Genomic DNA, 8001 nt, shown 5'->3' on the forward strand with positions numbered 1-8001 from the left:
CAAACAGTCCCTATGCAGACCTAAAATCAGTGGCAAAATGTGTTAGGATGGTGGCTCGGAATGCATTCAAACGAAGCTCATGTAATGGTCGGTAAATGAGGCGCACAAGCATAACTCTAGAAAGCACTTAAAGCATGGAAAATGTGGAAGTATGGCACAAGTATAAGGTCTGAAATGTCATACACAATGATGCCAAAACATGTCAAGGGCCCAAACAACGCATGCTAGTGGACCCGATATGCAAAGCTAGTAAGCTTGATTGAACTATGACCATATACAACAATGCATGCATGACCCAAAACACTTCAAACAGAGCTAGGGCAGCCTAAAATATGAAGAAAATTAGCTTGGATCATGGCCAAAATATGCTAAGAAAGAGGGCCAAAAGATCATGCAATACAAGCTAGTGAACCATGATTTGCACTACAACCATATGAAGCACATGAGAGGTCACCAAACTAGCCAAAAAAAGGAACATGGCATGCCAAAATATGATAAAAAACCCACTGAAACTCAGTCATCACATGTTAGAATGAGGTGCTCCTTTGGAAGGCCATGCAAAGGGTTGTTCTACATATGCAAGATGGACATTCAATATGAAAAACCCACCTCTGGAAAGAGGGTATGAAGGCCCTAAAACTTACTGAAAAGGGCCTGAAATGAGGCTAGGAAGCATGCAAGTAAAGGCTCCTTTGAAAGGCCATGAAGAGGGTTACTCTACACATGCAAGAGGGACACCTAATATGGCAAAAACAACTTTAGACAGAGTTCATGGAGGTCATAAAACTCACAAAAAAATGGCCTGAAACATGCTCAAGAAGTGTGCAAATATGGGCTCCTTTGTAAAGCCAACAATGCTAGTAAACAAAACAAGGGGTGAGAGGGTCACCCCTCTCTGATTTTGGGGCTCAAAACAGCATGATAGCCACTGAAAATCCACTGGGTTTCAGTGGCTAAAAGGCCAAACCAAGCACAATACAAAAGCCTTAATGCATAGCTCAAAACAAGATGAAAACAAGCATGCAAGGAGGTAGATGACCCCCAGCAGAAAAATGACCTTAAACAAACTTCAAGAGGAGCTCAAAATAAGAATTTTTTTAGTTTATGACAAAGCCCAAATATGCTTTCAAGTAAGGTTAAATTATGGAGCAAAACAATGCTACAAAGAGGGAATAGGGTGTTACCCTTGTAGCCAAGAAACTCTAGCAGCCTCTGGTCCCAAAATGCAGCTCCTTAGGACCTCTCAAGACCTCCAAGAAGCTCCAAGCAAAGGTGGAAGGGTTAGGCTATGGAGTTGGTATGCAAAGGGGCAAGAGCTTCACACTTTTGAAGCCTAAAGGGAGAGATATAGAGGGAGAAGTGTGTATGCCTTCAAACCAGGTTCTGAACCCTTGCAATGGAAGAGGAGCCCTTCCTTTATAGAGAGGAGAGGCTAAAGCTTCTCCAAGAAGCTTCAAAGCTAGGTCAAACATCCTCCATACACATGTATGGAGGATGCAGCAAATGCCTCCCAGCTGGAACACACTCAGGGAGACAAAAAAGCTGAGAGTTCGCCGACCAGTTCAAGTGGTCGGCCGACCACTTGACCTGGTCGGCTGTAGACACCCCATTTTTGACCGACCTTGAGACTCAGACGTCACCAGTTGAGCGCTTGGTGATAGTGCATAATGTGCTCGTTCAGAAGTTTCAAAGTCTTGGCCGTGAGCCCTGCTTCCGGATTTTCGAACCCTCTTCTGTGCCTTGTCTCGGTTTGCGAACCAGACTCAGTTTTCTTTGTTTCTTTTCCTGAGGGAAGGGAGAGGTCCCGTAGACCATCTCTCAGTGGCCGTGGGCTACATTTTGTGGCTGTAGGCCATTTTGCCCATTTCGGAGCCCAGTTCCCGGTTTTTCGGAGCTGTTGGCCATGTGCCTCGGTTCGGGACCGCTTGACCACCTCCATTTGCTTCGGTTTTTGGCATACTTCTTATTTGATCCCTTTTGAGGGACACTGAGGTATGAGGGACCCACTTCGTGGTCGAATGCCACTTTCGGTACTTAACAAGCAGTTTTCGGGGCCCCGAGCTGTGCGTTCTGGCCCCCGAACATTCGTTTTGCATCGGTTTTCGTTTATTTTTGGCAGGTACCTCTGTTTCATCACCAGGAAGGCCGTAGAAGGGTGGGAGGCCAGCAATTGTTTCAGCAACCAGTTATATTCCTTCGGCGCCCTCCGACGCCCGTTTTTCTCACTTCCAAGCCAATGTTGAACACCCTTGGGCCATTTTCTTGAACTTTTAACCACATATCTGTGATGTAAACACATGGGAGGACACCAAAAGTTGGTGGCCGGCTAGTAATTCCACCTGACCCTTTTGAACCCTTCCTAAAAATGGCCTATTCTCTCTCCTGTTTTACAGTTGACAATTTTGATCCATAGGGTTGTGTTGAGGGCACCTGGGAGGACACCAATTTGTGGTGGCCGGCCAGAAAATCTTTTTGACCCTTTTGACCCTTGTCCGGCCGGCCATGGGGGGTAGCCGGCCGGCCACCTGCAGCTCCAAAACCTGGCCGGCCATGATCCTTGCAATGTGTATATTCCAGCTGTATACTTTTTTCCCCCCAAAATCCTGTATCCGGAGGGGACAACTTTTGGGGGGAAACTTGGCTTATTTTCCCCCCACTTTTTCCCTCCTTTTCTCCCCTTCTTTGATCTATATACTTGACCTCCAGCATTGGTCAAGGGTTACAAAAAATTTCCCTAAGAGCTCTTGTATTATATCCCTCTCCCTCTCTTATTTCCTTCAAAAAACATCCAAACCCTACCCCATTTTCACACCATCATCTAGCACCACTCCACCACTTCCATTTACAGCAGCTTGGAGGTCTTCTCAGAGGCTAGGAGGCAGCAAATTTGGTTCAAGAAGTTGTTAAAGATTGGTCTACAAGGGTAAGCACCCTTTCCTCTCTTTTTGGCTCTTTTTTGTATCTTTTTTTTAGTTATTTTGCTTACTGTTTTGAGCTCCGACCAAAACTAAAAGTTCCCTTTATTTGAGCTCTATTTCATGTTTCATTGAGGGAATTTTGGCATTTGAGGTCCCCATCTTGCACTTCCTTCTTTATCTCTTCTTTAGGCCCTAATCTTGCATGTTATTTTTGGCCTATATGTAATCTGTTTTGGGGCATGTTATAAACTGTAAGTGAGCTTATTTTGAGCCCTTATTCAACATTGAAGAAGGGCTCATTACTGTTTGGGACCTCCATGTGCCACTTGTCATTATACCCCTCTTTGGTCCCCATTTTTGCATGATTTATTAGCCTATTGTGTCTCTGTTTTTGGACCTTGGTCCGAACTGAAAGTGGCCATATTTTGACCCCCTTGTCATGTTTCATTAAGGGTCTTTGGCTGTTTGATGAATGTTTTGTATACTTTTTGTTTTGACCTCTTTTGGGCCCTACCTTGCATGGCATTTTGAGCATACTTGTGTATTGTTTTGGGGGTTGCCATAAACTGTAAGTAGTCATATTTTTGGTCCCTATTCAGTGTTGTAGAAGGGTCTTTTTCTTTTTGGGCTTTGCACCTACCACTTGTTTCATTGCCTCCCTTGCGAAGCCACTTTTGTATGCTAATTTAGCCCAACTTGTGCTCACTGTTTGGCCATGCTTTAAACTGTAAAAATTCTTGTCTAGGGGCTTCCTTGCTTCTATCTTTTCATCTCATGTTCAAATTATGTTTGTATTGTATAGTTATAAGCCATTTCATGCACCAAAATCCATGTTTCGGGGCTCGTTCCATGCATCGGGTTTCATTTTACCGGGTTTCGGGGCTGTTTTGCATCTCATTTTACTTCTGATTTTTGCATCATAGTGTGCCATATTCCATGTTTTGCCATGTCTCATTAGAGTGGCATTTCGGTGCCTGAGGGTCGGTCCTCGGTTTGCGTACACGCGTGCACGCATTTCTAGTTGCCTTGTCTTCATCTGATGGCCTCCTATGTGAGTGTGGCTGAGGCTCTCTCATGTTGGTGTAAGCCCATTATTGCATTGAGTATGCCATTTCATCCATAGCATTGTGTATGCTCAGTTGTGTATTACCGCGTGTAGCTTGTATGCCATTCCATGACATTGTGTATGTTAGGATTGTATCTTAGTTGCATTTCATGCATGTCATGCATATTGCATCGTGTTCGGGATAGGAGTTAGCCCGGGCATGGGAAACGAGGTGCATTCCGTACTCCGAGTGATGGAACGTGTCTCAATTCCCTAGTCACCGACACTCCGGATTATCCATGATGGAGTTAGGTTTTTGTTTTGTTTTCATATGCATTCATTTCATATTGAGTTGTGCAATTCGACTCCTCGGCCATCATGCAACGATATGCGTGATTGGTGGCACGAGGATCGAGGCATGCATACATTTGTGAAAATACATTGCTATGCCCCTTTTCTGCTCTCTGTTGCAGCAAATCAAGAATCAGCGGTCTTCCGAGGCTTGGCACGCATTTCAAGAACAGGTGCAAACAGAGGCTAATTGGGGCATTGTCATGGATTTCCGCGCAAAGGCAACCCGGGTATGCATCATTCATCATTCGGAATGGAATCAAGGCAGTCCCTGGCTTGCATGCCAGTTTATTTATTTTCTTAGTTAATTTGTTAATTAATTAGGAATTTGTACATATTTGGACTGTAATATTTATTTGGACTGTACTATTCTTTTATTCGAGACTGTATATTTATTCGGACCCTCTGTGCGAGGGCATAATTGTAATAAGTGTGTGTGAGTGTGATGTATGTCTTCCAACCCCACGTCTTTCTTCCCTTTTATTTACCTGCTTATGATGGTTAGATTAGGGCATATTTCAATTAGCATACAGTATGACAGCATGTTTGCATCATTCATCTGTTTTGCATGCACCGGGCTCGGCGCATCATACTAACTGCATTTGTATTTCAATTTCAAAGTTGAATACTTGTTAGCTGTTGCATCTCATATGCCATGTTTAGAATAGCCGAGCCTGTTATAGTTGCTTTTTTGCATGTGTTGCATTAGGCATTTCTGTATAATTAGGATCATGCATGGATTTCTAATTAGCTTCTGTTTTGGCTTGGAGTACTCGGTGAGTTTTATGCTTTAGCATCCTTGCATGTGTGTGAGTGACTGCCATGAATAGCATGCTTACCATGAGGCTAATTGCTTATGTGATATAACTGCCTGAATGCCTGTGGGTGAAGGTTGGATTACTTGGATTGGAATAAATCATCAACTGTTTGTTTTAAGCCCACTAGATAGTGGCAAAACCATCTTTTCTAAGCCCACCCGAGGGTGGCAAAATCTGCATTTTAAGCCTACTTGCGAGTAGCAAACCATCTTTCAAAAAACAAACATGAAATGTTTTGTTCCAATTTAGGCGACCCGGTCTATACTTGTATGCTGTGTGCATCACATAGTAAAACTAGGCTAATAACCGGAATAAGAGCACACAAACTTTTCAAAACTAGATATCATGGTTAGTAGAGGCCGATCTTTGATCGGGCGAGCGGGGGTGCTCACGAAGTGACCTTCCCCAATCGTACCCAAGTTCCCGAGCCGAGGCAACTTTGGTGATGACGGACACGTGGCCTTAGGAAAACGAGTCAGGGTTTCCTAAATTTGCCCCAAAATAAAATATTTAGGTGGCGACTCTGTATCTGGCAAAGCAGTCCATGTTTGGCACTTCTTTCAAAAATCAGTCTTCTCAAAATGATTTGCTGGATTTGGACTCTTTGGTTCAGACTTAGAACCGTGACAATTTGAGAGTCCTGAGCTGTAGTGACCCCAATTGAACAAAACGGGACTCACCCTCCCGGGGCGTTCGGGGACGTCTACAGTTTCTGGTGACTCTGCTGGGGATTTAGAGAACTTGACTCGAACTCATGATATCTGTTTTTGACTACACTTGTGTGTTTCTTTACATTGCATTTGCATTGGTGTGCCTAGGACACCGTGTTTTCCATCTGCTATTCCTGAACGGTTTGCCGGAGGCTTGTCTTGTCAAGGCATGACCATAAGGCTGACCGGTTGTGGGCTCTGCCAGTATGGGAACACAAACCCTAGTTTTACCGGGGCACCCTTTTTGACCATTCGACCTAATGCATATTTGGATCCATAGTGACCATTCCAAACTAGGACAGGTTGCTTACCCGTTTATAGGTTGTTTGAAAACCGCTGCGTGCGTAGTGAAACCCTAGCTCCTGACAAAATAGGACAGGGAAACCCTACCCCAACATAGGGGTGTTTTGGCTCTCACTTACTTGTTATGTGCTTTTTGGGGTGCGTCTCCATACGAATGCATGTATCAGTTTACAGGGTTTGGGCATCAGGCCTGCGGGCGTCAGTTCAGTATTGTGGGTATCAAGCCTGCGGGCATCAGTCAGTATTTGAGAATTAGTTATCTGCGGGTATCAGATTCAGATTTGAGGACAGTGATTCAGGGATAATAATCAGTGTTGGAGGACAGTGTGTATTCAGCTTGTCAACTGTGTGTTGTTATGCCAGGCTGTGTGTCATGCATTTATTTTAAGCTGTTATGCTGTCCGTTTATCTGTTTATTTATTTCCTTTTCATTTTATTTATCTTTTGCTAGGGCAGTTCTAGCATAATTGCTTCCAACCCAGCAGACATTCCCCAAGCACTTTGGATATGAGGTCGTCGACTCAATCGATCCGAGGATCTAATTGACGGACAGCCAGTGTTCCATTCTCTACCCCCGGTTATCAGGCAGAGACCGAGGAAGCGCAGTGTATCCGAGCAGAGGACTACCCCGTCAGTGGACAGTCAGATTGGGATCCCAATTACTGCTATAGAAATAGACTTGCCAATAGTTCGGACGAACCAAGGCAGTATGGCAACACCGACAGGAGTCGAGGAAATGATGCGTCAGATGCAAGAAACCATGAGAGCCATGCAACAGGACGCTATTCCCTGGGATGAGTTTGCCAAACAACAGGCTGAGATCATGGCCCAGCAGGCAGAATTAATCACTAGACTGCAACAGCAGAATGCGGCATCTGCTTCACACCAAGTTCCTCCTCCGCCAGGGGCTCCCCTACCCGAGCAGGCACCTACTGTTCAGAACGCTCTGCCTAACACCCAGAACACTGTGCCAAATATCCAGAACCTACAAGAGGACACGAATCTTCCAACGGGGCCAGCTCCGCCCCCGCTTCCGCTACAACTGTCCAAGACCCATACACCCAATCACCCGGACTCTCCCTTCGAGTTCGAGATTGACCATACAGCTCTGAAATTGAGCAAGCTTGAGAAGCTCTTCAAGAAATCGCAAGGGGTAAGGGCTATTCCAGATATCGAGGACGGATATACCGACGTGGCCGTGACATTGTCCGATAGGTTCAAGATGCTGCAAATTGACCATTACGACGGGTCCGGCGACCCCATGGTCCATCTTCGGCTATTCTCAGACATCTTGCGGCCAATGGGCCTAACCCGACCATAGAAGCTTTCACTGTTCGGCCGAACCCTGTCGGGTGCGGCCGCCACCTGGTACGCAAAGTTAGAAGATGAAGTAAAGAGGAGTTGGGATGAAATGGCAGAGGCCTTTGTCGCGCAGTATTCGTACAACACTCAGATCGAGATTACAACTCGCGATCTCGAAACGACAAGGCAGGAGCCCAAGGAAACTTTCTCAGACTTTGTAACCCGATGGAGGGCAAAGGCGTCAATGATGACTTTAAGGCCCACTGACAAGGACCAAATCTGGATGATTGTGCGCAATCTCTAACCAAAGTTGATGCAGAGAATGATTGTACTCCCCTTTCCCACTTTCTCACATTTACACGAGATGGGGGTACAAATTGAAGACGCAATGAAACAAGGTCTGATTGACCAGGATAGGGAGCAACCGAGGAGGACTTTCAACCGTAACAACAATGCGGGCCCGAGTGGCGCTGCGAACGCAAGAGCCTCGAAGGTCAGTATGGTCACCACCATTCCCCCTCCCCTTCCAAGGCCCATGGCAGCCACACCCTTCT

This window comes from Camellia sinensis, chromosome 12, assembly GCF_055761805.1.
Source record: "Camellia sinensis isolate YWXY chromosome 12, ASM5576180v1, whole genome shotgun sequence".
In the NCBI taxonomy this organism is placed as follows: Eukaryota; Viridiplantae; Streptophyta; class Magnoliopsida; order Ericales; family Theaceae; genus Camellia; species Camellia sinensis.